The sequence below is a fragment of the Ailuropoda melanoleuca genome, chromosome 11 (assembly GCF_002007445.2).
Source record: "Ailuropoda melanoleuca isolate Jingjing chromosome 11, ASM200744v2, whole genome shotgun sequence".
Taxonomy (NCBI): Eukaryota; Metazoa; Chordata; class Mammalia; order Carnivora; family Ursidae; genus Ailuropoda; species Ailuropoda melanoleuca.
In genome coordinates, this window is record NC_048228.1 from 71,427,106 (window position 1) to 71,454,340 (window position 27,235).

The 27,235-nt window shown below is 40.2% G+C and overlaps 1 protein-coding gene and 1 long non-coding RNA gene across 6 annotated transcripts in view; one reads left to right on the forward strand and one right to left on the reverse strand.

Annotated features, from left to right (window-relative positions):
- Positions 1–539: 539 nt before the first annotated feature.
- LOC117804440 lies at positions 540–26,011 on the reverse strand. 3 transcript variants are annotated; one of them, XR_004628880.1, is made up of 3 exons: positions 25,899–26,011; positions 21,732–21,888; positions 540–1,662 (listed from the first exon to the last, which is right to left on the reverse strand). It is a non-coding gene; the product is annotated as an uncharacterized LOC117804440 (long non-coding RNA). The 3 variants fall into 3 exon arrangements; XR_004628878.1 differs by lacking the exon at positions 540–1,662 and adding an exon at positions 9,324–9,893; XR_004628879.1 differs by lacking the exon at positions 540–1,662 and adding an exon at positions 12,454–12,608.
- A 62-nt stretch (positions 26,012–26,073) lies between these two features.
- TEC (tec protein tyrosine kinase) overlaps positions 26,074–27,235 on the forward strand; it is a 132,763-nt gene continuing 131,601 nt past the window's right edge. For all 3 annotated transcript variants that reach the window (XM_034671850.1, XM_034671851.1, XM_034671852.1), the window contains exon 1: positions 26,074–26,167. The gene's annotated coding sequence lies outside the window, so the exon portion shown is untranslated. The remainder of the gene's footprint in view (positions 26,168–27,235) is intronic.

Here is a 27,235-nt window from a genome sequence, read left to right on the forward strand (position 1 = left end):
TATTTATGATTCTGTCTCTTTTTCATTGTTTGCTTATTTTGTTTTTTAGATTTCACATATAAGTGAAATCTTATGGTATTCATCTTTCTTTGTCTGACTTATTTCACTTAGCATGATATCTCTAGCTCCATCCATGTTGTTGCAAATGTCAAGATCTCATTCTTTTTTTTTAAAAGATTTTATTTATTTATTTGACAGAGAGAGAGATAGCCAGCGAGAGAGGGAACATAAGCAGGGGGAGTGGGAAAGGAAGAACAGGCCCCCAGCAGAGCCGGGAGCCCCATGAGGGGCTTGATCCCAGGACCCTGGGATCACGCCCTGGGCGGAAGGCAGATGCTTAACAACTGAGCCACCCAGGTGCCCCAAGATCTCATTCTTTTTTTAATGGCTGAGAAACTTTGCATCTTCTTTATCCATTCATCAGTCAGTGGACACTTGGGTTGCTTCTATATCTTGGCTACTGTAAATAATGCTACAAAAAGCATACAAGTGCATATGTCTTTTCAAATTAGTGTTTTCATTTTCCTTGGGTAAATACCTACTATTGGAATTACTGGATTGTATAGTATTTCTATTTTTAATTTTTTGAGGAAACCCCATGCTGTTTTCCACAGTGGTCACACCAGTTGCATTTCTTAATTTGTAGTGGCAGCACTTCTTTTCATGTTTTTGCTATTGGGTTTTCTTTCTCTGTGATGTACCTGTTTATATCTTTGCTCGTTTTTGTTTGGGTTGTCATATTCTCTGTAAGAGTTCTTTATTATAGATTTTAATCCTTTTTTCTATGCCTTGCAAACACTTTCTCCCTCCTTTAAATTCATTACTTTGTTTTTAAGGCTCTAGATAAAAAGAAAATTAAAATTTAATATAGCTAAAATTATTAATCACATCATTTCATTTGTTTTATGTCTTCACGACCAGACAATTGGCATAGTACTTAGAGAATTTACCTGGATGAGACCTATTTGTCTGTTGTACATTCCCTGGTTCTATATCCCTAAAATGTCTCTGGAAGCAGAAGAAACTGAGACAAATTTTTAAAGTTTGAAGATAGTGGGTAATCTTAAGACTGGCTGCACTTTGGGCAAATGTTTTCCCTGGGCTAAATGGAGGAGGTTCTCACCAACTCACAGGTTCAGTACACATTGTAACTGAACTAATGAGAGTTTGCTCCTTGTGTCACAGATGCAAACTAAACCAAGAGGAGCTATCACACAACAGAAACTTTATTTGCAGCAAATAAGTAGATCATGCAGAATAACTTCCAAAGCCATGACTCCCCAAGCAAGGGTGAATGGGCTCCTTTTATTTAGGGTTAAGATGAATATTTAGAAAGAAGAGCCTTGTCATTGTATGTAGAGGCAGGCATAAGGTCAAAAAGTTTGCACCTTAAGGACACACGCCTATAAGTACATTGTATGTAGTCATCATGTAAATGAGGCTTGTGCTCCTCCATGGGTGGGGATTTTAGTATTATGATGAGGTAAGTGTAGTGTCAGTCACTCCATGGGTCGGTCACTCCATGGTCCCTCTGCACAGGTGTGAGTCAGGATTTTAAGCTCAAACTGGTCTGGATGGTCCGGGCTGCTGGAGCTCTCCATCTGGGCAGTTGTTATTGCTCCAGGGGTACTGTCAGTTTCCTTCACAGGAGGCTAGTCCTATCTTTTGCCAGAGTAAGAGATAAGGAAAAAAGAGCTTAAGGGAAAATGTGGGACAAAGGTCAGTGTGTACAAGCAGGTGAGCAGTAAAGGTCAGGTCTTGGGGTCTAACTGGTGATAGCATCAGTTTTTGTTTTGTTTTGGGGAGGGCAGGAGTTGAACCAGATAGATGGGGTTTTGTGGCTTAACAATTATTATCATTCACATTATTCCTTTCCTTTTTAAAGATTTTATTTATTTATTTATTTATTTATTTGAGAGACAGAGTAAGCAAGTGGGAGAGAGCACACAGGGCAGAGGGAGAGGGAGAAGCAGGCTCCCTTGCTGAGCAGGAAGCCTTAACGCAGGGCTCGATCCCAGCACCCCGGGGTTAATGAGCTGAGCTGAAGGCAGACAACCAACTGAACTACCCAAGTGCCCTGGAATATGCTACTCTTTAAAAAAGAAAAACTTAACAAAGAAATATTAGGTCTTTTTTTTTTTTTAAAGACTTTATTTGTGAGACAGAGACAGCCAGCGAGAGAGGGAACACAAGCAGGGGGAGTGGGAGAGGAAGTAGCAGGCTCCTAGTGGAGGAGCCTGATGTGGGGCTCGATCCCACAACGCCGGGATCACGCCCTGAGCTGAAGGCAGACGCTTAACCGCTGTGCCACCCAGGCGCCCCAGAAATATTAGGTCTTTAGTCACATTAGTGCATAGGAGTCGCCAAGATACTGCTCATAACATCGTACTTATGTAGGAAAGATGTTAAGGTTCGAAGCCGATGGCCAAGAAAGAAGGTGGTTTTATTAAAGCATGGGGCCAGGACCTGTGGGCTGCATTGGGGTCACGAGGAGTGGCCCATTATACACTTTCAAGTTGGGAGGGGTTAGGGATAGCGTAAGTCTCAAAGAATTATGGAAGCAAGGTTTCCATGAACTCGAGGGGGTTAGCTATTTTTGGGAAAATGTCATTTATTACCATCTAATAAAACCTTAGTCATGAGACCCTTCGGATGTATATCAGTGGGTCATATTCCTTTGGGATTGTCAACATGTATCTTGGGGGGTAGAGATAAAGGAAGTTTCCAAAAGAATTTTTATATGTTAAAGTAGACTTACAGGTTCCTGGAGGTCGGGCTAAGATTGCCTTTTGCCCTACTGACATCGAGGCAGCTGAATTCCTAGGGGAATGTCACTCTGCTTGTTTCAAGGATTTGTCAGTGGGCTGTAGGTAGTAAGGAAATTTAATTTTTCTTTTGCCTTTGTTTCCTACATTACTATTAGTTCTGTGGATGACAGCTGGGATTTCTAACACCTGATGCCTAGTGCTGTCATTTAAGAAATTGCTTTCCTGGAAGGATTAGATGAGTCATTACTTTGCATATCCATAATGAAACAGCTCATACCCCACTCTGTCTTGCTGAATGCTTGAATAGTAGGATGTATATACAAAGATGACACACTACCTATCTTGCTTCTACCAGGGAGAAAAAGGTAGCACAGCTTCCTTTTTTTTTTTTTTTTTAAGATTTTATTTATTTATTCGACAAAGATAGAGACAGCCAGTGAGAGAGGGAACACAAGCAGGGGGAGTGGGAGAGGAAGAAGCAGGCTCATAGTGGAGGAGCCTGGTGTGGGGCGATCCCATAACGCTGGGATCACGCCCTGAGCCGAAGGCAGACACTTAACCACTGTGCCACCCAGGCGCCCCCACAGCTTCCTTTTTAATGACTGTGAGAAGTAGAAAAGTTACTTTCTCCCTAAGACAAGATGGGTGAATCAAGCCAAGGGAATTTTCCTCATTATGCAAACTGTTTTAAAGCAAAATTAAAGGACAACCTATTAATCATTACTAATACTTAAAAATTATACCCTTACTACCCTGATCCTCCATAGATAGAATTTAACTTCCAGAGAGGTGGGGCAGAGAGAATCACTGCCTTTTAATGCCCTCTTGCCTGTTTGTAAGTGATGCTTTCCTCACTTCTTACGCTAATCTTTGTAGCCTGTACTAAGGACTGTTTTTGTTCTTAAACTATTGAGTTTTTGTTTTTATATAAAATCATTACTTTAAATTTAGTAAAACAGCTAACAAGGAGAGTTTTAAAAAATAAATTTGAAAAGGTGATTGTAGAAAGAATACATACTAATTGTAGAATATGGAAAAAATATCAAAAAAAGAATATAAAAATCTATAAGCATACCACCACCATAATATACCTATTAATATTTTATATCATGATTTTGGTCGTTTTTCTATACATATATCTGTACTTTTTAACCAAAGATGAAATCATAAAGTCCATCAGTTTTATAAATTTATTTTTCCCTATTCTCTTTTGATATGACATATAAGATATAAAACTAAATATTCTTCTTTTTTTAAGATTCTATTTATTTATTTGACAGAGAGAGAGAGAGATCACATGCAAGGGGAGTGGCAGAGGGAGAAAGAGAAGTAGGCTCCCAGCTGAGCAGGGAGCCTGACGCAGAACTCCATCTCAGGACCCTGGGATCATGACCTGAGCTGAAGGCAGATGCTTAACTGACTGAGCCACCCAGGTGCCCCTTAATAACTTTTTACACATGTCCATGAATATAGCCCCAGTGATGTGGGAATTAAGGGCAAAAGAAATGTAGCTTGAACTAAAATCTCCTTACAGTTTGCAACCCACTGATAGATGCCCGAAGTATGCAGAATGTGACCTTCCTCAAGGAGCTCGTAGCTGCCTTAGTGCCTAATGTTTAAAAGTAACCCTATCTTGGCAGCAGCTGGCCCCTCAGGGTCCTGAAAACCTTGCTTCCAGGTTCCTTGGAGACTTGCACTATCCCTAACCCCACTAATTAGAAAATATACAATCAGTCACTCCTCACAATCCCAGTATAGCTCTTTCTGCCCATGGGTCCTGGTCCCATGAGTAGGGAAGCGGTTAAGGTATAGGCAGAAGAGACAGGAGGTCCCTGACTCCCCTGACTAGGCTCTGAAACTATTCCTGGCAGGTGGAGACTCTGAGACAGCTGAACAAGAGATAAGGGAACAATCCAAGACAGCACAAGAATCTCAAGGCCACAAGCTTCCTAGTCAGTTCTCAATATCAGACTGCCCTTAAAAGCCCTCAGTGGCAACCCAGTTAGGACCCCTCTCACTCTAGAGGGCTTTTTTCTTTCCTTTCTGCTCTTACCTTCACTTAAACTTTCACTTCACTTCACCGTTTTGTGTCTGTGAGATTCATTCTTTGACTCTGTGAGACAAGAATCCTGCAATCCTGCAATAGCAGGATGGAATTGCTCAAATGGTACATAAACTTTTAGGGCTTTTCATGTTTACTCTAAAATTTCCCTTGTTAAAACTTAGGTAATTTATGCACTTCAAAGTATTTTAATCCTTATTTTTTACTCTCTTATACATAAGATTTTAAATTTGTTCGCTCTACTCTATAGATAATACCTGTCACACTTAATAATGTTTTTCAATATCCAATGGACTACCAATCCATTAGCATCCAATTAGTATAGTGCTATCCAATAGAAGTCTTCTCCATATACTAGATGATCATTTAATCTGAGAGCCATTTCCAGCATTATATGAAGATGAAAAGTAAATTTAAAAACTTATCTATCAATTGCTTCAAAATATATCCAGAAAAATACTTTTTTCCCCACAAATTACCATATCATTGGAGTATAAGTAAGAGATATAAAAATGGTGGTTTTTGAACAGAAGTACATCTTTACAGTATAATATAAACATTTGGAAATTGTTCCTAAAAATCATATAGGCTATGCAACTATCACAGGAATTAAAAATATCTAGGGGGGCCTGGGCAGCGCAGTTGGTTAAGCGTCTGCCTTTAGCTTGGGTCATGATCCAAGGGTCCTGCTCAGTGAGGAGTCTGCTTCTTCCTTTGTCTCTGTCCCTCCCTCCCCCTCCCCCTCATGCTCTCTCTCTCAAATGAGTAACTACAATCTTAAAAAAAAAAAATTAAAAATATCTAGATAAATTCATGTCAGTCAACAATGACTGACTCTTAAATTTGAGATTAAGTATACACAATTATTTCACAGAGCAACACTTTCCCATGAACTACCTTCATCATAAATAGTAGATAGCCTAGAAATCTGATCCCAGATGAAATTTATTATCTTCTATTGTCCTTACATTCACTTATTCAACAAATACTGAGTGCCTATATGTGCCAGATATTTAAAGATTTTTAGTCTTTTTTTTTTTTTCTATAAACAATCTTCCATTAGCAATTTCATATTTTGCATAGCACGGGTTTGGAATTTCATGATGCTTAAAATACAAAAGAAGATCAAGAGTACTAAATCTTTGATATTTGTGGAGACATATATGATTGGTGAATAATTCTGGAGTCCTAGAAATGACAGTGGCTGGAGCTGGAGGTTTTCTCTCTCTACAGTGGGGATACTACAGCCAAACTCATCTTCCCACAAGGCTTCCAGATATTGAGCAGCTAGGCATGTCAGCACTCCTCAGAACTGCTGGTAATTAAGCTCAGACTGCACCAGCAGTCTGTTTGTCCCCATGCCACTTTCAGGCTCACCTGCCTAAAGGGAGAGCAACAGAGGGGTGGGGGTGTTGGGCTAGAGGAGAGCCCCATATTGCCCCACCTGTGTCCTTAGGCATGTCTCTTTTCAGAGTGCGTTAAGAAGGTGGACCCATCCACCTGCTGACACTTCTACCTGGAATTCCTACTGGCTCCACTGATGCTTACTGGAGCCCTTTTCATGGCAATATTTAAGTAAACATTCTTAAGGCCTGTGAAAATCTTGACTCTAACAGGGTCCCCCCATCCCTTACCTTAAACTCTTAAACTCCTTCTCTTAAGCTTCTTATAAACTCCTGCATGTCTGGGTGGAACTACCAGCACTTCAGGCAAGACCATTAAGGCACATTCTACTCTACTTAGGTCTCAAATGTCCCTGGGAGGGGGCTCCATTGCCAATATTTGTTCCCTTGCTCAACCTGCACAGGAGCTGGAATGTGAGGAGTGAGGGAGGTTGACCAACTTCTAAGCCCCATGGGCTCTCCTTTAATTTTTCCCCACCCTCCAGGTTTGATGAGTGTTTCTATCTTGGATTTTGGTGATGGGGAAGGAACTGGTTTCTCCAAATGCATTTGCTCTCTAAGTTTTTTTTTTTTTTTGAGGGGGGAGCTTACATTTGGACATTCCTTTTAAACTTAGAAAGCTATAATTCAGTGTCTTTATTTTCACATCCAGCACTGACCACTGCTCTGACCCTATCCAGAAGGTGGCCTCTTGTCTTGAAGCACAAAGAAGAGAGAGGTTACACGTAATGGTGTGGGGAATAAAATACATGGACTAGCCCCTCACAAAACAATCCCACCACTGAGCTTGTGAATATTATGTTTTACAGGATAACATGGTTATATTGTAATAAGTGAAAATAATAGGAAAAATGTATTTACACCATGACTACAGCTATATGAAATGAAAATGTCTGTATAGGAAATAAGACGGAGATGAAGAATACCAAATTGCTTATCTTGGTACCTTGAGAGCTGTGGGATTACGTGTGAGATGTTATCTCTATATTGTCCAAAATGTTTGTCATCATTTTCATTAACAGGAAAAAATAAATTTATCAGAACAAATAGAGAAATGTCCTTCATTGCTTGCAGGTACATTTCCTTGAATGGACCTTGAAGGATGAAGAAATAACCTATATTTATACATAAAGATCCCATTCTCCTGTGGTAAGCCACTGTAGTGTTTTAATAACTTTCTTGGTTAGAAGTCTTCCTTCTGTCACTGAATGTCTTCTGCTACATTATTATAATTACTAAAGTGTCTCTGGCTAAAGTTGTAGTTTCTTGTTAATGTTACCACTGTGGTTAACCACGAAATAAAAGAATCTTTATATATTATATATAACAATAATATGTTGGTTAAACTATTAGTTGTTTATTGAAAGCATTACAAATTGTGTAAACTTCTATCATAATGTATCATAATATATTGGAATAAATATGAACAGGAATGAAATAATTTGTCTGTGTGTTCTTAGTGTATACCAGACTTGTAGCACGTAAGAGATGCCCAATAAATGATTGTTAAATCAATGAATTAAATTAAAACAATTTTAAATTATGGTTATTTCCTAATAGAAATGATTTGAAATATTTTGATTTTTGAAAAATCTCTGAATTAAATTACAGATCAAGACTTTCATATATGTATATATATATGAAATATATATATAAATCTACATATATATACAATATAAGGGGTTTTGCCTAGATGGCCTCTCTTTGAAAGTATGTAATTCTACCATTTTATGACACATTTGACTACAAATGCCCAAATCTTCAAAACTAGTTATTTTTCATATTTAAATATCATTTCCTTTATTTTAAGAAAAACATTAAAAAAACCCCAAAACCTAGCATACTTAGGCCAGACCTATATTGTCAATGGAAACAGAGCTGAGTAGATTGAGACGGCAGAGCTGTGTGACTAAACAATCCTCACTCAAGATGACAGAATGTAGGCTATTTTTACATGTAGTAAGGATAATTTTTTTAAAAAAATGGTTTATGCTTTAAACAGTCTTTTCACACTCCATATTGACTGGGCACATGGCTTGAAATAAAAAAGAATTAGAATATGGTAGAAATACTAAGGGGCAGCTCACTGACAATCAACAACTTTGAAAGCTTGGATTGTAAAAATCACAGAATTCGCCTGGAGAAAGAGGAAAAAATAAACTCCAGTATCTAACAACGTGCTCTTCAGCCTCTAGTCCAGAATTTTGTGTAGTTTGTGTAGTTTCAGCAATGGCCCAAAGAAGTAACAATTCAGACCAAAGTGAATCCCACCAGGACTGTTCCAGTTCGAAGTACCTGTTCTAAAGTCTAAAGTCTTCCTTGGGAGAGGAAGAAACAGGCTCCCAGCGGAGGAGCCCGATGCAGGGCTCCATCCCAGGACTCTGGGATCACGCCCTGAGCCGGAGGCAGACGCTTAACAATCGAGCCACGTAATCAATCCCTCGTCTGGAGTTCCTGAGACATCTCTGAGGACGTTGTGGGCAGTTTTAGGGTCAACATAGAATCTCATTCATTCTGGAGAGATCCCTTGTTATTAGGAACTCAGGTTGTGGAAAATCCAGCGGCAGTGTTTCCCAAAGTGTGATGGCTAAGTGTACTGAGGGTGTACCATTTTCCCTGCCACCCCTCTGTGAATCTACGACCACAGTGTGCTCTGGGCTCATGCTCTTCAACACGGGGCCATTAGGTACATATGTCTCTGGAATACCTGAAAGTGGCTAATCCAAATAGAGATGTACTGTAAATGTAAGATATACACCAAAGTTTGAAAGCTTAGTATAAAAAAAGAAACATGTAAAATATCTAATAATTTTTGAATTATATGTATAAAAGATCATATTTTGGATAAATTGAGTTAAATAAGACACATACACACACACAAATATTACTTAGTCATAAAAAATAATGGGATTTTGCCCTTTGTGACAACATGGATGGAGTTAGAGGATAGCACGCTAAGTGAAATAAGTCAGGCAGAGAAAGACAAATGCCATATGGTTTCAGTTATATGTGGAATCTAAAAAACAAAACAAATGAACAAACAAAAAACAGACTCTTAAAGATGGAAAACAGACTGGTGGTTGTCAAAGGGGAGGTGGAGGGGATGGGCAAAATAGAAAAAGGGAATTAAGAGGTACAAACTTCCAGTTATGAAATAAACAAATCACAGAGATGAAAAGTACAGCATAGGGAATATAACCAATAATACTGTAACAATGTCACATGGTAACAGATGGTCTCTCCAATTATCATGGTGAGCACTGAGTGAAATATAGAAATGCAAAATCAATATGTTATACCCCTAAAACTTACATACATTGTGTATTAATTAATTTAATAAAGAAATAAGATATATTAACATCAGTTTAGCCTATTTCTTTTTACTTTTTTTCAAACTGGCCATTAGAACACTTTCCATTATATGGGGCCTGCATTTGTGGTGCACATTATATTTCTACTCAACAGTGCTGCTCTGGACAGATGGCACCTGAAAAAGCTCCTGTCTACCCCAACTCTCCACTCTCACAGCATGCTGGGAGTTGTGCCTGGGACCACCAGAGAAGGCTCTGGCTCAGGAAGAATGAAGAGGCTCTGTCTGATGGCCAATAGCAGGGGGCTGTGTGGGGAGATCAGTGCTGGGTGCTGGGGCTGAGTCTGGTGCTGAAAGGAGATGAAACAGAGAGAGGAAATAACAGATCTTTGCATTTTGTTTCCTTTAGTAGATTTATCTAAGTGACCAAATTAAAAAATGTGTCAGTTACAGTTAGGTCTGTGGATGTGTGTATATGGCAACTGATGTTTGGTTTTTTACATCAAGGTGACTGTTGACTTCAGATTCTTTGAATAAAACCATTGGTATATATATTATAATATTTTTTGCTGGTTTTCATTGTGAATGCTTAACTTTTCTATTTCATACAGCACAGGGTTCATCCTCTTCATCACAAAAGGAGATAGCTAGCTTTGGGGCATTCAAGGAAGGAGAGTGCCGGGCCCTGTTTCTTCCCTAACATTATCTATACAGCAGTCACATTCTCACATTGCTTTGCTATTGACACTTAATCAAAGTGCCTACACTTAGGACCTGTGAGAAAAGTTGGTAATATGCTAAGCTGTCCTTTTGAATGTTTCTATCAGCCCTGAGGACTCCAGTTGCATTATTATGGAAAGATATGCAAGAACTTTCTGTTTAAATGGGGTATAAGAATTCTACTGAAGACATTTTTTGTTCTGTTAAAGTTCACAATGCAGAAAATTATAAAGGGCAGAAAAACAGCCTTAGGATGAAGGCAATTTTGAAAATAGAGTTCGTTAACCATCTTCTTCCACAAAGAGAAATTTATTTGTTATTTATTTATTTACTTGCTTGGCAATTTGATGAGAGTTCCCCAGCTAGGTGCAAGGTGAAGGTATACAGTAGGTACTAATTTCATGAAATCTTGCGGGAAATTAAGAAGAAACCTCGATATAATGTTAATATGTTAATTATAACTCAATAAAAAAAAGAAGAGGAAATCTCACAGAGGACAATTTCTAGAATGTATCTGAAAATTTCAAAATGGAGAAATTCAAAAGCAGCAAACAGGGAAAGAAATTTCTTTTAAAAGAGAAAGATGTTTGTTTTTACCTCTCAAAAAAGATCAAAAGATCTGCTATCAATTCTAGCAGACTCCCTAATAAGTAACAACAATGTGTCTGCCTGGCCAAATTTTCCTATGGGCTTTGTTCCCACTATTGTTCAGAAGCCAAGAATTAAGTTCAACTGAAAAAGCCCAGCTTGTTTTTGGTCATCATATTTTTGTTATCAATGTTATGAAACAACATACAATGTTAGAAAAAGTACAGAAAGAGGGAGTTCTTCGTAACTGCTCTATTTCTTCTGTATTTAAATTTGTACTTGGGGAAAAGGGAACAGAAGAGGCAAACATGTTTCTTCTTTTTTTTAAATAAATACATGTCGTACAAAATCTCCATAATTTGGAACTAATTTGGCTAAGTACTTCTGGATGGAAACCTATGAGAGATGGTAGAGAACATGACTTGATCTCAGTTTCTTATATAACCAGTTGCAGCTATTTTTTTTTTAAGATTTTATTTATTTATTTATTTGAGAGATAGAGAGAGAGGGCACAAGTGGGTGGGGGGAGGGCAGAAGGAGAGGGAGAAGCAGATTCCCTGCTGAGCAGGGAGTCTAACTCGGGGCTGCATCCCAGGACCCTGATCATTACTTGAGCCCAAGGCAGACAATTAACTGACTGAGCCACCCAGGCGCCCCACCAGTTGCAGCTATTAATGAGTCCATGACCCCAGGGCATAAGACGTCATAGTCCTTTTTTTTTTTAAGTTAAGTTCAATTAATTAACATATAGTGTATTATTAGTTTCAGAGATAGAGTTCAGTGATTCATCAGTCTTATATAATACCCAGTGCTCATTACATCACATACCCTACCCTCCAGCAACCCTAAGTTTGTTCCCTATGATTAAGAGTCTCTTATGGTTTGTCTCCCTCGCTGACTTTGTATTGTTTTATTCTTCCCTCCCTTCCCCCACAATCCTGTTTTGTCTCTTAAATTCCACATATGAGTGAGATCATATGATAATTGTCTTTCCCTGTTGACTTATTTCATTTAGCATAATACTCTTTAGTTCCATCCATGTCGTTGCAAATGGCAAGATTTCATTCTTTCTGACGGTTGTGTAATATTCCATTGTACATATGTACCACATCTTCTTTATCCATTCATCTGTCGATGGACATCTGGGCTCTTTCCATAGTTTGGCTATTGTGGACATTGCTGCTATAAACATTGGGGTGCAGGTGCCCCTTCAGATCACTACATTAGTATCTTTGGGGTAAATACCCAGTAGTGCAATTGCTGGGTCATAGGGTAGCTCTATTTTCAACTTTTTGAGGAACCTCCATACTGTTTTCCAGAGTGGCTGCACCAACTTGCATTCCCACCAACAGCGTAGGAGGGTTCCCCTTTCTCTGCATCCTCGCCAACATCTGTTGTTTCCTGACTTGTTAATTTTAGTCATTCTGACTGGTGTGAGGTGGTATCTCATTGTGGTTTTGATTTGTATTTCTCTGATGCCAAGTGATATTGAACATTTTTTCATGTGTCTGTTGGCCATTTGTGTTTCTTCTTTGGAGAAACGTCTGTTCATGTCTTCTGCCCATTTCTTGGTTGGATTATTTGTCCTTTGGGTGTTGAGTTTGTTAAGTTCTTTATAGATTTTGGATACTAGCCCTTTATTCAATAAGACATTTGCAAACATCTCCCATTCTGTTGGCTGCCTTTTGGTTTTGTTGATTCATAGTCCTTACTTTTCTAAACCAAATGTCATCAGTTTTGACTTCTCACCCATTTACCTGACAGAAAATAAAATCTCAGTTATTATTTAAGCCCTTGTCCTCCCTTCCAAAGAATCATACAAGAATCACAGGCTTACACTGTCCCAAGAACTTTGAGAGGGGGCCCAAACTTAGTTCTTGGACACTGACTTCATTCCCATAGTCAGTTCAAAGGACTGGAGGTAGAAAAATTCATATACACATCACATCAAATATGTTGATCATTTGTTGAGGCTTGCTTTATTAGTGTACTTGGGCTGAGTTCCACAGACTGAGTGCCTTAAACAATAGAATTATATTTTCTCACAGCTCTGGAAGCTGGAAGTCTAACATCAAGGTGATAGATGGCTTGGTTTCTCCTGAGGCCTCTGTCTTTGGCTTATACATGGTCACCCTCTTGCTGTGTCTTCACTTGGTCTATTCTCTGTGCACACATACTCCTGGTGCTTCCTCCTCTTCTTATAAGGACACCAGTCCTGGGATGCCTGGGTGGCTCAGTCGGTTAAGCATCTGCCTTTGGCTCAGGTCATGATCCCGGGGTCCTGGGATTGAGCCCTGTGTCAGGATCCTTGCTCAGTGGGGAGCGTGCTTCTCCCTCTCCCTCTACCTGCCACTCCCCCTGCTTGTGCGCTCTCTCTGACAAATAAATAAATAAAATCTTAAAAAAAAAAAGACACCAGTCCTATTGGATTAAGACTGTACTTTTATGATTCATTACTTCCTTACAGGTTCTGTCTCCAAATACAGTCACATTGGGGGTTAGGACTTCAACCTATGAGTTTGGGGGCAGGTTGAGAAGACACAATTCAGTCCATAACAGTTGTCCTTGAAGGAGTAACCAGAGTAGAGAGCAAACTCTTTAGTGTAAAGTGATTGGAATTTCAGACTTGGATGAATTCAGAAGTAAGGAGGAAAGGGTATGAACTGGGATTTCAGATGTTTCTGCTTTTACCTTCTTCCTTCTTAATTCAAAGCTGCAGGTTATCTCTCCGTCTAAAACCAACCAGGTTAATCCTATTCAATGGGATAGAAACACAGCTGATCTTCACTTTCTGAGTGATGCTCTGTTTTTTAAGACACCTTTCCTTTCTTCTCTTCCCTCCCCCTCTCCCCAGTCCTGCCCTCCCCCTCCCTTCTTTCTCTTTTTCTTTCCTGGGATGGGTGTCTTAGGCTAGGGTGGGCATTCATCAGACCTAAGACAAAGATTTTAATGCAAATGGTTTGTTTGGGAGGGATTCCAGACAGCACTCATAAGGAAAGAGACAAGGAAGGGAGAGAAGCAACTAAAGGGCGTTAGTGAGCAGATTACCACAGAGGGTAACTGGGCCTTGATCCTATTGGGATCCACTGGGAACATGACTCAGAGTTGTCCCATCGAAAGGCAAGAAAACTGGTATGTACCCTCCAGTTCTCATCCATCACTGGGTGGTGGCAGCTTCCTGGGGATGTTAACTGTCCTGGCATTTCTGGCCTGCTCCCTACAGAGGAGCCAAGAGAAAGCTTTCAGGCAGAAGGTGCTTGAGAATGACCTTGTCCTTCTAGGGGAAAGGTGAATGCGCAAGGGATATATGAGGGACACTGACAGCTACTACAGTGGGGTGAGGTAGGGAATGGAGAGTAGCAGCTGTTAGTTTGGAAAAGGGATGAACTAAGTAATTAATAGCATGAGGAGAACTGGCCCAGAGGAAGATTTTGATTGACTGATTGATTGATTGATTAGATTGGAAGGAGGGGGAGGGGCCGAGGGAAAGGGAGAGATAATCTTAAGCAGGCTCCATACACAGCCTGTACTCCAATGCAGGGCTCCATCTCATGACCCTGAGATCCTGACCTGAACGGAAATCAAGAGTTAGAAGCTTAACTGACTGAGCCACCCAGGCACCCCTTATTTTTTTTTAAAAAATCAATAACTTATGCTGCAATATTAGCAGTTCCTGTCTGCATCTGCTTTATTATAGTTACTTAAAAACATTCTATAATTCAAACTTCATATTAATTCTAATGGTTCTTCTTTTGTTAGGTTTAAATCAATGTAATTTGAATACATATTTTTTCTCTTCTCCATGGCTTTTTCATTTTGCAGACACAAGGTAATGTTGTATGCCAGGGTCTAAAACTTAAATATCTGCCGGACTTGGTAACATCCATGGATGAAGTGAACTGGGAGCAAGAAAATGGACTCTCTTGAACAGAGAGCATAGTGATAAATGTGCAACAATGCTCTGCCTGAAGGGGGCAGCAGCAACTGATCCTCAGACAAAGGTTGCAGGGTAGGACGAGGATGTGATTTCAAGGAAACTTGAGAAGTCTGAGTATGCCAAGTTACCTGATTATTAACACAGTGGTTAAGAGCATAGACTCTGGGGGCACCTGGGTGGCTCAGTCGTTAAGTGTCTGCCTTCGGCTCAGGGCGTGATCCCAGAGTTCTGGGATCAAGCCCCATGTCGGGCTCTTCTGCTGGGAGCCTGCTTCTTTCTCTCCCACTCCCCCTGCTTGTGTTCCCTCTCTTGCTGGCTGTCTCTTTCTCTCTGTCAAATAAATACAATCTTAAAAAAAAAAAAAAAAAGAAAGAGCATATCCTCTGGAGCCAGGGGGCCTGAAGTTGAATCACATCCCTACCGATTATGAACTATGTAACCTTGGACAAGTTATTTAACTATTCTCTGACCCTCAGTTTTCTCATCTTTTGAATGGGACTAATGATTGTCCTTATGTCAGAACCCAACACTTAAAACTAGAAACCGACAAGACTGCTTCACTCACACTCTAACTAAAGCCCATTGTTCTTATCTCTCATCACACTTTCTTGAGGCATTGATGAAGGTGTTTAGCAATGATTGGAACATTCCAACTGGCATGCCAGAAATGTCCTGATAGCAACAGAATGCCTTCGAAGAGCACGTCCCCTTCCCTGCCAGTATACTGCTGAACACATAGCACTCCCCACCCATGCTCACCTGCTCTCTGCGTGTTCTCTTGCATGTACCCCTTGAACCTCTCCCGATAAAACTCTAGATGTCCATCTTGCAGGTGGAGAAGTTAGTTGTTAAGCCTTGAATCTGCCACCTTCTCTGGTTGTTGGCACCCTAAATAAATTTCTCCCTTTCCTTTCCCAAATCCTCATCTCTTGAGTTATTGGCTTCTCTTGAAATGAGTTTATCCAACTTTGTTTGGCAATAATGTTGGCAAACCTAGCCAGGAGCTATGATTTCGCTTTGTCCAGTCCTCTAGGGATCGGAGCAGTACGGAGTGTCAGTGCACAGGGCTTATGTGTCTGTTGCTTGAGATCAGTAACATTTATATGGTTGGGTTGGTGGAGAGGTTTAAATGGATCAAGTGTTTAGAACCACACTTAGTATTAAATACTCAGTAATTGTTGGCTACTGTCATCATCAGCTGTTAATTAAGATTTTAATTCAACTTTTAATTTTGAGTTAATTATAGATTCACATGTAGCTATAAGACAAAACTATAGGGAGATTTCATATTTCCCAGTTTCCCCCAATGGTAAAACCTTGCAAAACTATAGTACAATATCACAAAGCAGTATTCTTTGTTTTTGTTTGTTTAAGATTTTTTTACTTATTTATTTGACACACACACGCACACACAGATCAAGAGAGCACAAGCAGGGGGAGCAGCAGGCAGAGGCAGAGGGAGAGGGAGAAGCAGGCTTCCCGCTGGGTGGGGAGCCCGATGCGGGACTCCATCCCAGGACCCTAGGATCATGACCTGAGCCGAAGGCAGAGGCTTAACCAACTGAGCCACCCAGGTGCCCCTACAAGTAGGATCTGATATTGATAGAGTCAGGACAAGATTTCCATCTCCATGAAGATCCCTAGTATTGTCCCTCTTTAACAATTTTTTTTAATTTTAAAAGATTTTATTTATTTGAAAGACAGAGAGCTAGAGAGCACAAGTGGGGAAGAAGGAGTGACAAGGGACTCAGGACCCTGGGATCATGACCTGAGCTGAAGGCAGAGGCTTAACCAACTGAGCTACCCAGGCGTGCCTATAAGCAGGATTGATATTGATACAGTCAAGACAACAATTCCATCTCCATGAAGATCCCTAGTATTGCCCTTTTATAGCCACACCCATGTTGTTCTGCCACCACTCCCTTATTACTACCTAGTAACCACTAATCTTTTCTCTGTTTCTATAACTTTGTTATTTCTAGAATGTTATATAAATGGAATCATATAGTATGTAACTGTTTTTATTGGTTCTTTGCACTCAGCATAACTCTCTGGAAATTTATGCAGATTGTTGGGTGTGTCAAATGAGTGTATAATTTGTTTCTTTTTGTTGCTGAGTAGTTGATATAATATACTACAGTTTAACTATTCACCTATTGAAGGACATACAGGTTTTCCCAGGTTTTGACTACTATAAAGAAAACTACTATAAACTTTGAATATAGGTTTTTGTGTGAACCTATTCTTTTATTTCTCCGGGACAAATGCCTAAGTGTAATTGCTGGGTCATATGATAGTTACATGTTTGGTTTTTAAACAAACTGCCAAACCATTTTCTTGAGTAGCTGTTATCATTTTACATTCCTACCATCAACATATGAGTGATCAAATTTCTCTACATCCTTACTTGCATTTGATGTTGCCAGTATGTTTTATTTCAGCCAGTCTGACAGTTGTTGTTTTTTTTGAATTTTTTATTATGCTATGTTAGTCACCATACAGTATATCATTAGTTTTTGATGTAGTGTTCCATGATTCATTGTTTGCGTATAACACCCAGTGCTCCATGCAATACGTGCCCTCCTTAATATCCATCACCGGCCTATCCCAAGCCCCCACGACCCTCCCCTCTGAAACCCTCAGTTTGTTTCCCAGAGTCCATAGTCTCTTATGGTTCATTTCCCCTTCTGTTTACCCCCCCCTTCATTCTTTCCTTCCTTCTCCTACCGATCTCCCTGCTATTTCTTATGTTCCATAAATGAGTGAAACCATATAATTGTCTTTCTCTGCTTGACTTCTTTCACTTAGCGTAATCTCTTCCAGTCCTGTCCATGTTGCTGCAAATAGTCTGATAGTTGTTTAGTGATACCTTGTTATAATTTTAATTTGCACTTACCAAGCGTTTAATCATGTTAAAGATCTTTTCATGTATTAATTTGCTATCTCTATGTGCTCTTTTGTGAAATGTCGCTTTGTGTCTTTTGCCCATTTTTCTAATTGGATTGTTTGTTTTTTGCTGTTGAGTTTTTAGAGCTCTGTGTATAGCCTAGATACTAGTCTTTATTAGATATACAGTTGGCACATATTTTCTCCCACTCTGTAGCTTGTCTTTTCATCCTCTTAACAGGCCAAAGTTTACTTAATTGAGATATAATTCAAATAACTTAAAATTCACCATTTTAAAGTGCAGACTTCAGGGACGCCTATGTGGCTCAGTTGGTGAAGTGTCTGCCTTCGGCTTAGGTCATGATCCCAGGGTCCTGGCAGGGAGCCTGAGTCTTCTTTCTTTTTATCTTTGAGTCTTCCTAGGTGTTTATCAATTTTATTAATCTTTCTAAAGAAACAGCTCTTTCATTGATTTTCTCTATTGTTTTTTGGTTTTCAATTGCATTGATTTCTGTGTTTAGTTTTGTTTCCTTTTGTTTGCTTTGGATTTATATTGCTCTTCTTTTTCTCAGTTCTTAAAAGGGGAGCTTAGATTATTGATTTGAGAATTTTCCTCTTTTCTAATGTACGCATTTATTGCTATAAAGTTCTCTCTCAATACTGTTTAGTTGTGTCGCACAAATTTTGGTATGTTGTTCACTTTTATTCCACTTAGTTTGTTATTTTCCCTTATGATTTCCTCTATCAAAGGATATATGAATTACTCACAATTTCCTCTATCAAAGGATACATGAATTATTTACAAATACAATGTTTAGTTTCCAAGCATTTGTTTGGAGATTTGCCGGTATCTTTCTGATATTGATTTCCGGTTTAATTTTATTGTGATCAGAGTACATATTCCGTACGAATTCAATTATTTTAAATTTGTTGTAGTTTATTTTATGGCCCAGGATGTGATGTATGTTGATATATGTTCCATGCATATTCCACAGTTGGGTGGAATACCCTGCAAGTGTCAATTAGATTCTCTCAGTTGACGGTGTTGTTGGGAGCTTTTCTATAGTTTTGCCAGTTTTCTGCTTGTTCTATCGACTGTTGAGAAAGTGGTATCTTTACAATTCTATTTCACTTTAAATATAGTAATTTTGAGTATATATCTCGTTGTATAGCTTCTTTAGTAGGTGCTCTAGGTTTTACATTATATATACACAACTTCTACTGGTGCCATTATGCTACCAGTGTGAAGAAATGTAGAAACTTTAGCTCCCTCTGCATACACGAATCCTCTTTCATTTACAATTGTCCTAAATACTCTTTCACATACTTTTAGAACTACTGGGACAATGTTATCATCTTTGTCTCAACTATCCATTGTAATTTAGAAAAACGAAGAGAAGAGGGAAAGTCTTATGTACTGACCAATATTTTTACTTACTGTGCTCTCTCTTCACTGATATTCCAAGATTCCCTTTTCTTCCAATTCCTTTCTGTTTGGAGAACTTCCTTTAGCCATTCTTTAGGTTAGGTTGGCTGATGACAAATTAGGATAATTTGTTGTCTTAATTGACTTGATTTCTCCTTCATTTTTGAAGGATATTTTAGCTGGGTATAGGATCGTGGGCTGGCCGGCCACTATTTTATTTTAGCACTCAAAACTGTTGTGCCACTTCCTTCTGCATGGTTTCTGAATTAGAACTGTATTCCCTCCATAGGTTTGATGTTATGAGTCTCCTACTGTTTTTAAGATTTTTTCTTTGTCTTTAGTTTCAAGAAGTTTGACTACAATGTGTCTTTTTTTTTTTTTTAAAGATTTTTATTTTTATTTATTTGACAGAGATAGAGACAGCCAGCGAGAGAGGGAACACAAGCAGGGGGAGTGGGAGAGGAAGAAGCAGGCTCACAGCAGAGGAGCCTGATGTGGGGCTCGATCCCATAACGCCGGGATCACGCCCTGAGCCGAAGGCAGACGCTTAACCGCTGTGCCACCCAGGCGCCCCTACAATGTGTCTTAGCATGGGTTATATTTCCTTTTAAAGGAAAAGAATGAAGTTTGCTTAACTTCTTGATCTATAGGTTTACAGATTTTGTAAAATATGGAGTTTTCAGCTTTTATTTTTTGAGCCCTTTTTCAGCCCTGCTCTTTCTCCTTTTCTAATACTCTGAGGACACAAGTGGAAGATCCTTTGTTACAGTCCCATAGGACTGTTCATGGATTTGCTTTGTCTTGTTTCTGTTTGTTCAGACTGAGTAACTTCTATTGCTCTCTTCAGTTCATTGATTTCCTCTATCCCATGCATTCTGCTGAAGCCCATCCATGGGGTTATGAAATTTTAGTCTTTGTATTTTCAATTCTAAAATGTCCATTTGGTTGACATTTAGGTCTTCTACTTCTCTGCTGAGACTTTCCATTTCTTTGCTGAGATTTTCTATTTTTTAAAAATTTGTTTCAAACGTGTTTGTAACTGCTCATTGAATCAGTTTAATGATGGCTGCTTTAAAATCTTTGTCACATAATTCTAACTTCTCTGTGATCGTGGTGTTAGTGTCTCTTCATTACTTTTTTTTCATGCAGTATGAGATCTTGTTTCTTGATATAGCAAGGTATTTTCAATTGAAACCAGGAAATTTGGGGAATTATGTTATGAGATTTTTGATTGTATTTAAGCCTTGTTTTAACTGACTTCTTACACTACTTTGGCAGAGGAAGGTGGGGGGCAATGTCTCCACCATCTACCAGCTGGAGTTAGAAGTTCAGATTTTCCACTTTTCCCCCCTTGACAATCAAGGGAGGTGCTCCCCATTCCTCCTAGTGGGGTTGGGAGTTCCAGCTCTTTCTTAGGTTTTCAGTGATGGATGAGTGGGATAGGAGTTTCCTGCTACTGCTCCCTATGTGACCTCCAATGACACTGCAGTGTGAGGATGTGTTTGGCCTCAGTAATGGTTTTATAATCTTGTTTGAATTTATTGTGTAAATCTATTTTGGTTTTAAAGATTATAAAATGCTATAAACTTAAGTAATTGCACTAGTTTTATATTTATATACAGTTAACTGACTAAAGATGCAAATATTTTGTTTAAAAGGGTTTTATGCTCTTGGTTTTGGCTCAGGTCATGATCTCAGAGTCATGAGACTGAGCCCTATGTTGGGCTCTGCGCTCAGCACAGTCTGCTTGAGTTTCTCTCTCTCCCTCTCCCTCTGCCCCTCCTGCTCATATTCTCTCTCTCTCTCTCCCCCTCTAAAATAAATAAATCAATCTTTTTTTTTTTTCCTTAAAGGGCTTTATACTTTACACCAGTTTGAGAAACACTGATATGAGTGACTATAAGGCCCGATGCCCAAATCATGAGTCTCTGGAGATATTCATATTTCTGTCCAGGTTCTCTCACCCACATGAAAAGACAGAAGGAGCTGGGGCCCTGACACTATGGACATCATGCCAGTCTGACATAGACTTCTTATAGGTAAGAAAAAATAAACTCTTATTAAGGGCTCTATTAGTTTCCTATTGCTGTTGGAACATATTACCACCAACTTACTGACTTACAATAACACAAATGCGTTCTTTGACAGTTCTGCAGGTCAGAAGTCCAAAATCAGTTTCACTGGGCTAACATCCAGTTGTCAGCAGGGCAGCTTGCCTCTGGAGGACTGAGGACAGAATCTGTTTCCTTGCCTTTGCCAGCTTCTAGAAGCTGCCTGAATTCCTTGGCTTGTGGTCCCTTCACCTTCAAAGCAAGCAGTGTAGAATCTTCAAATCTCTTTCTTGCTCTGTCTGTTCTCTGCTTCTCTTATCGCTTCTCCTTCTCTGACTCTGAAGCTCCTGCCTCCCTCTTGTAGGACCATTGTGGTTACACTGGACTCACCTGGATAGTCCATGATAATCTTATCTCAAGACCCTTCACTTACTCACATCTACAAAGTCTTTTTGTCATATAAGTTAACACATTCCTGGGTTCCAGGGATTTAATATGTGGACATCTTTGGGTACCATTATTCACCTACCAAGAGGGGATGCTGTTAACTTGCAACTAAATCAAGTTAAAAATGACTGACCTTTTCACTAGAAGGTAAGTTCCACCACAACAGGGATTTTTTCAGGATTGTTCACCAGCGTTTTCTCACTTTTCTGCTAATGCAGTGATGGTCACATTTTCATGACCGTCACTGTTGAGAAGAAGTCAGCTTCAAAAAGTCCTGGGTGTAGAGCATCCTAGGCAGAAGGAACAGCAAGGACAAGTACATCAGGCCAGAATATACTCTTTATTTGTAGTAATAATAATGAATATTTCATTTGTTTCTCATTTTATCTCAATTCTCATAAACTATCAAATTGTTGATATATTGCACCCATTTGAAACACCATTTAGATCCTAATCCAAAACATAAACTGGCCAAACCCATAGGGTTTCACTCAGTAGGTTTCTCATCTTCACCTTTGTATCTCTCTTCTGAGTGTAGTCTGGTTTTTACCTCTGTGACTTTTTTTCTGACTCTGCAATTTAAAAAGTTTTTGCTATTAAATCAACATAAAAACATTATACAAAGAAATATTAAAAAAAAAAAAAACAACACCTATCATGCGGCACCTGGGTGGCTCAGTTGGTTAAGTGTCTGACTGTTGATTTGGGCTCAGGTCATGATCTCAGGGTCCTAAGAGCAAGCCCTGTGTCAGGCTCTGCGCTTAGCAAGGAGTCTGCTTGAGATTCTTTCTCCTCCTCTACCCGCCCTCCCCCCACCATGGGGCAGAGGAAGAGGGCAGGCAGGCATGTGCTCTAAAATAAATATAGAAATCTTTCAAAAAAAAAAAAACAACCAACAAAACCCATGATCTATGATTCAAACATTATTTTCTCTGCCAGATTTGTGTGGGTAAATGTGCAAACTTTAGAGTCATACTGCTTTATATTTACATACTAGCTTTGCCATTCACTAACAGTGTGTCTTTGGGCAAATTACTCAGATCTTCTCTGTTTCAGTTTCCTCATCAGTAAAACAAAAATAACAACTGTACCTTCCTCACACAGCTGTTGAGAAAATTAGATGAATTAAACTAATGTCCTGAAAACAGAGGCTGGCACATAGCAACCCCCTCAATAACTATTAATCATTATGCTTATTTTCAACCCAATAATTTTCTTCCCCCATGATTTTTATTCAGTTGCAATCACAGGATATATAAAGCATTGTGCTCTACTTTTTTTCATTTAATATTCAAGTTTTTCTCCACATTCCTATTTTATTAACCTACATATTATTTTTAGTGACAGCCTGACATTCCATACTCTTGATAAGTTTTGCTCAAATTTTTCCTTGTTATTGAGCATTTGATTATTGTATTATTATTAGTGATGATCTTATAAACATAGTTTGAATCTGATGCTTTTTCTTTCTTTTGAATGATTTATTTAGCAATGGTCCCGGAGTGTAAGTCTTGATTTTGTGTCCAACATTTAAAACTCCTTCCTACGGGGGGCGCCGGGCTGGCTCAGTGGGTAGAGTGTACAACTTTTGATCTCAGGGTTGTGAGTTCAAGCCCCATGTTGGGTGTGGTGCATAGTTTAAAAAAGCAAATAAACAAACAAACAACTCTTTCTTTCCTTCTATGTAGTTCCAAAGAAACAACTACTTTCAGTACATGATGGAAAGAGAAGCAGATATATCACACCACCACAGTGAAGTCATTTTCTCTTAAGAACAGACTGTTGATAAAAGACTGATAAGGTCTATACTATTTTCATCATTGTTGTCATCATTTGTTCGTTCAACAAACATGTATTATTCAGGCAGAATGGGTCAGGTCCTTCTTGGGTAGAAAGAAAGTTATAAAAGAAAGCCAGAGTTTTAAAAAAAAGTGTGATGAGCTCTAAATACAAACATCATTTTATTTATAAACCTCCCACGTTGATTCAGTGTGTCTTTTAATGCACAATGTGGAATCTATGTGCAAGTTAAAAAGAGCCATTTTCTTCTCTCACGGAACTAAAATTATGTCAACCTGATACAGCTCATCTAAACATACAAATTTTATAGAAGCCATGGGAATATCTTGTAAGAAGGGAGCCCCTGTCTCTGAGAAGTCTACATAAATGTCTGTTTTCCTGTACCTCAATATTATTTTAAAATAAAGAAGACAGTAATGATATTGTTAGAATCTTCTCCTTGAAGGCAGGAGAAATCTTTTTAAGTCCAGCATGACCAGATTCCTTCTTTTGATGAGGGCCCAGTGTAAAAACTGAGTTATATAGGGCTAAACTGTATTCTGTTTTCTATTAAAGCTACTGAACTTTTCATATAAGAAATAATAAAGATTATAAATGGTTTTTTTAGCCCACCACATCCTGAGTTCAGTTTTACACCTTTTCATCGGTGTAGCTGATGTTCTATAAAAAAGTCTCGCTGTCTTTATCTCTGTCTCTCCTCTTATCAACACTTTGATGAAAACAATTGCCAGTACTCTATACTACGTGCTTTGGGGATGATAGACCTGCAGCAATCACCTACCTACATTGATAACATAATGACTGTCTTCTTAAGGAAACGGTATAACATTATGGAAACTACCTCAACTATCACTGATAAGGAGTTCTGTTATCTAGGTATTTTGTTTACAGATCAGTTCTCTCTGGTTTTCTTGAGAACTAAGAAGGATAATAAGGACATTTTCCTCTCTTTTAGTTTTAATCTTTATGACGGGGTAATAGAAGGGTCTGGGTTTGCCACCCTTTCAGTCAGACTTCATCAACTTTGAGAACCTCATTTCCATTATGTCAGAAATAGGAGCCATTGGAGTCGCCCAGTGAGCACAGGCAAAGTGAATTGGAAATCAGTTCTTTTAATCACCACAATATCAGTTAACCCTTTAAGACAGTGGTTCTCCTATCTTTTTGGGATCAGTCAATTTGATGGAAATGTTAAGTCCTCTCACTTATATGTATAAGTGTATATGTATATGAGCATTTTTCTTGGGAGAAAACCAACTTCATTACCATAATAAATAATTATAACTCTCTCTCCCTCTCACACATTTTTTTTTTTTTTTTGCATATAATTTCACCTCTGCTCCCTCAAAGAACACCTGCCCTGGGGGAAATTATGTCAACCAGTCAACAGTAGTTTCTAAATGGGATAAGACACAGGAGAGATGGGGGCTGGGAAGAGACAGCAGATCACAAAACAGAATTTTACTAGATTCATTCTGAGTACAGGTCATTACCCTCAAGGCCCCCAATGGAATCTTGTCAGACTTCTTCTCAGGGTTATTGCACGGTCAAAGGAGAGATAACATATGTTTAAAGTCCCAAAGAAACATGAGCTTTTATAACTATTCATGTACTTGCCATTCCCTTAGCTTCACCTTCAGGTTGTCCTCTCATTCAGTGCTCAAGCTCCACTGTCACCTTCTCAGAGAAGTCTCCAGGACCCCTCGGTCACACTCAATGCCACCACGCTGCTTTGTTATAGTCTAGACACTTCTCAAAAGTGCAGCAGTTTCCTTGTGTACTTGCTTACTGTCTTTCTCCCCAGACTAGAATAAAGCTCTTTGAGGCCAGAGCCCTTGCCTTGTTTTCCCCAGGCCTGCAACAGTTCGCCACACATGCTGGACGCTCAGATTTTGGTGAGTCAGGATAGCAGTGGTTTAGAGGGCCGACTCCAGGGGAGCACTCCCTGGATTTAAATCCCCACTTCTCAGTTTACTAAATCGGGTGACATTAGGTTGGTTAGTTAACTTCTCTGTGCCTCACTTTCACCACACCTAAAATGAAGAATTCTGATATAACATACACTTTATAGAAATGTTAATACCTATGAAGTACCGAAACAGTGCCTGGCACATAGGAAATCTTGCACAAGTTCTGTTTTCTACTCTTCAGTGAGTGAATGAAGTGTTAATACATTAACAGTGAATGCACGTGACCCTGTACGTGTATCAGATACGCTCCAATACCTCAGGTTTGACAGAAAAAGACTTGTTCTTTTCATAAAACTCGTTTCGCTCCACTGCACCGTGTTATCCGCCTGACCCGCCACCGCTTAGCGGAAGGGGAGGTGCGGTCCCTAATTCCGACAGAGTCCCCAGTCACCCACAGGTGGCACTGCTCGGGGTTCTCCCGGGCCGGGGATGTCCCAAACCTCGGGGTCTGTTCTCCTGGGGTAGGAAGTCTGGGCCTAGGGAGTCCCAGCCCCGCGTTCGGGAACCCCAGGGACGCTCCAGCGACTTACCTGAAACTCCAGCTGGGTCGCGGCAGCCGGAACGCGAGCGCAACCCACTCCCGCCTCCAGACTCAAAACCTCCGCGGGGCTCGTGGGAACCGGTCGCTGCGGGCAGAAGCGAGCGGGGGCGGAGCGAGTGGGGCGGGGCCGGAGCGAGTGGGGCGGGGCCGGCCGGGGCCGTCGGGGGCGGGGCTTGCGGGCTCCAGGTTCCCAGCTCCGCGGTGTCCGCGGGACTTCGTACTGCCGGCGGCTCGGCGCAGCCTGAGCGCTCCAGCCAGGTAAGGACGCCGCGGGTCGGCGGGGGCGGCCCCGGGACTGCGGGAATCCGGGCAGGAAGGGGTCAGGACGGGCGCGAGGCGAGAGGTGGCTCTCACAAGCCCAGAGACCGACCCTCCTGGGATGAGGAAGATTTGCTCCCCAACGCGGCGCGGTAAGCGCGGGCGCGCCACGGCAGGTGAGGGACCCGGTCCACTTGGGTCCAGGAAGAAGGGACAGATGCGCGCTCCCGCGTAGCTGTGGCTTCGCCGCGGCCGCCGTCTCTCCTCCGCCTCTCCAGTTCAGGCGCTGGAATCTCCCGGGGAGCACCCGTCTCATTTCCCTTTGGGTCCCAGGGCTGAGGCCGCCCCGCGCCAGGTTCAGCGTTGGGTTCACTTCCCAGCGGCGCGGCCAGGTTGGTTCCTCCCCTCTGGGTGGCAGCGCAGTCTCGATTGAAAGTTGGCACAGTCGACAGAGACATTACACAGTTGTGCGTGTCCGAGTGCCTCACCCCACCAACTTCGCATGTTGTTGTTGTTGTTTTTTTATTTTAATCTGTGAAATAGTTTGAACCTTGAAAACAACGGTTCGGTGAATACACGTATTGGAAAAAGTAGGACCTTGATCCAGAGGGCGCACTTTTCCTTGGGTCCTAAATTTGCTTTTGATCTGATTTCCCCCGCCATGGAAGAATAATAATACATTTCTGTGTTCGGAAACAGTCTCATCTATTGCCATTCTTTGGAAACTGGAATATTTGATTAGAAGGGTTGGGAACAACAGGATGGGCCGGTGGCTAAGTGGGTTTGAAGGTTATCCAAAATAGTTAAGTGTTTTGAGCATATACCCTATATTTTTCCAGTGAGTGCCCATTTTCCTTTTAGGAAATTCTGAGAATTTACTCTCTTTGAGATGATTCTCCCCTAAAGAGTTGAAGAGGAAGAAACAACCTCAACAAGCCAGTGGTTTTCCCAATTAAGTTTAGGATTTAACAGGTTGGTTTGTGACACTGGTAGCTCAGTCAGCAAGAATCACATGTAGTATGGAGAATCATGATTTATACAGAGAAAAGAAAGTATGCTGTAATTTTC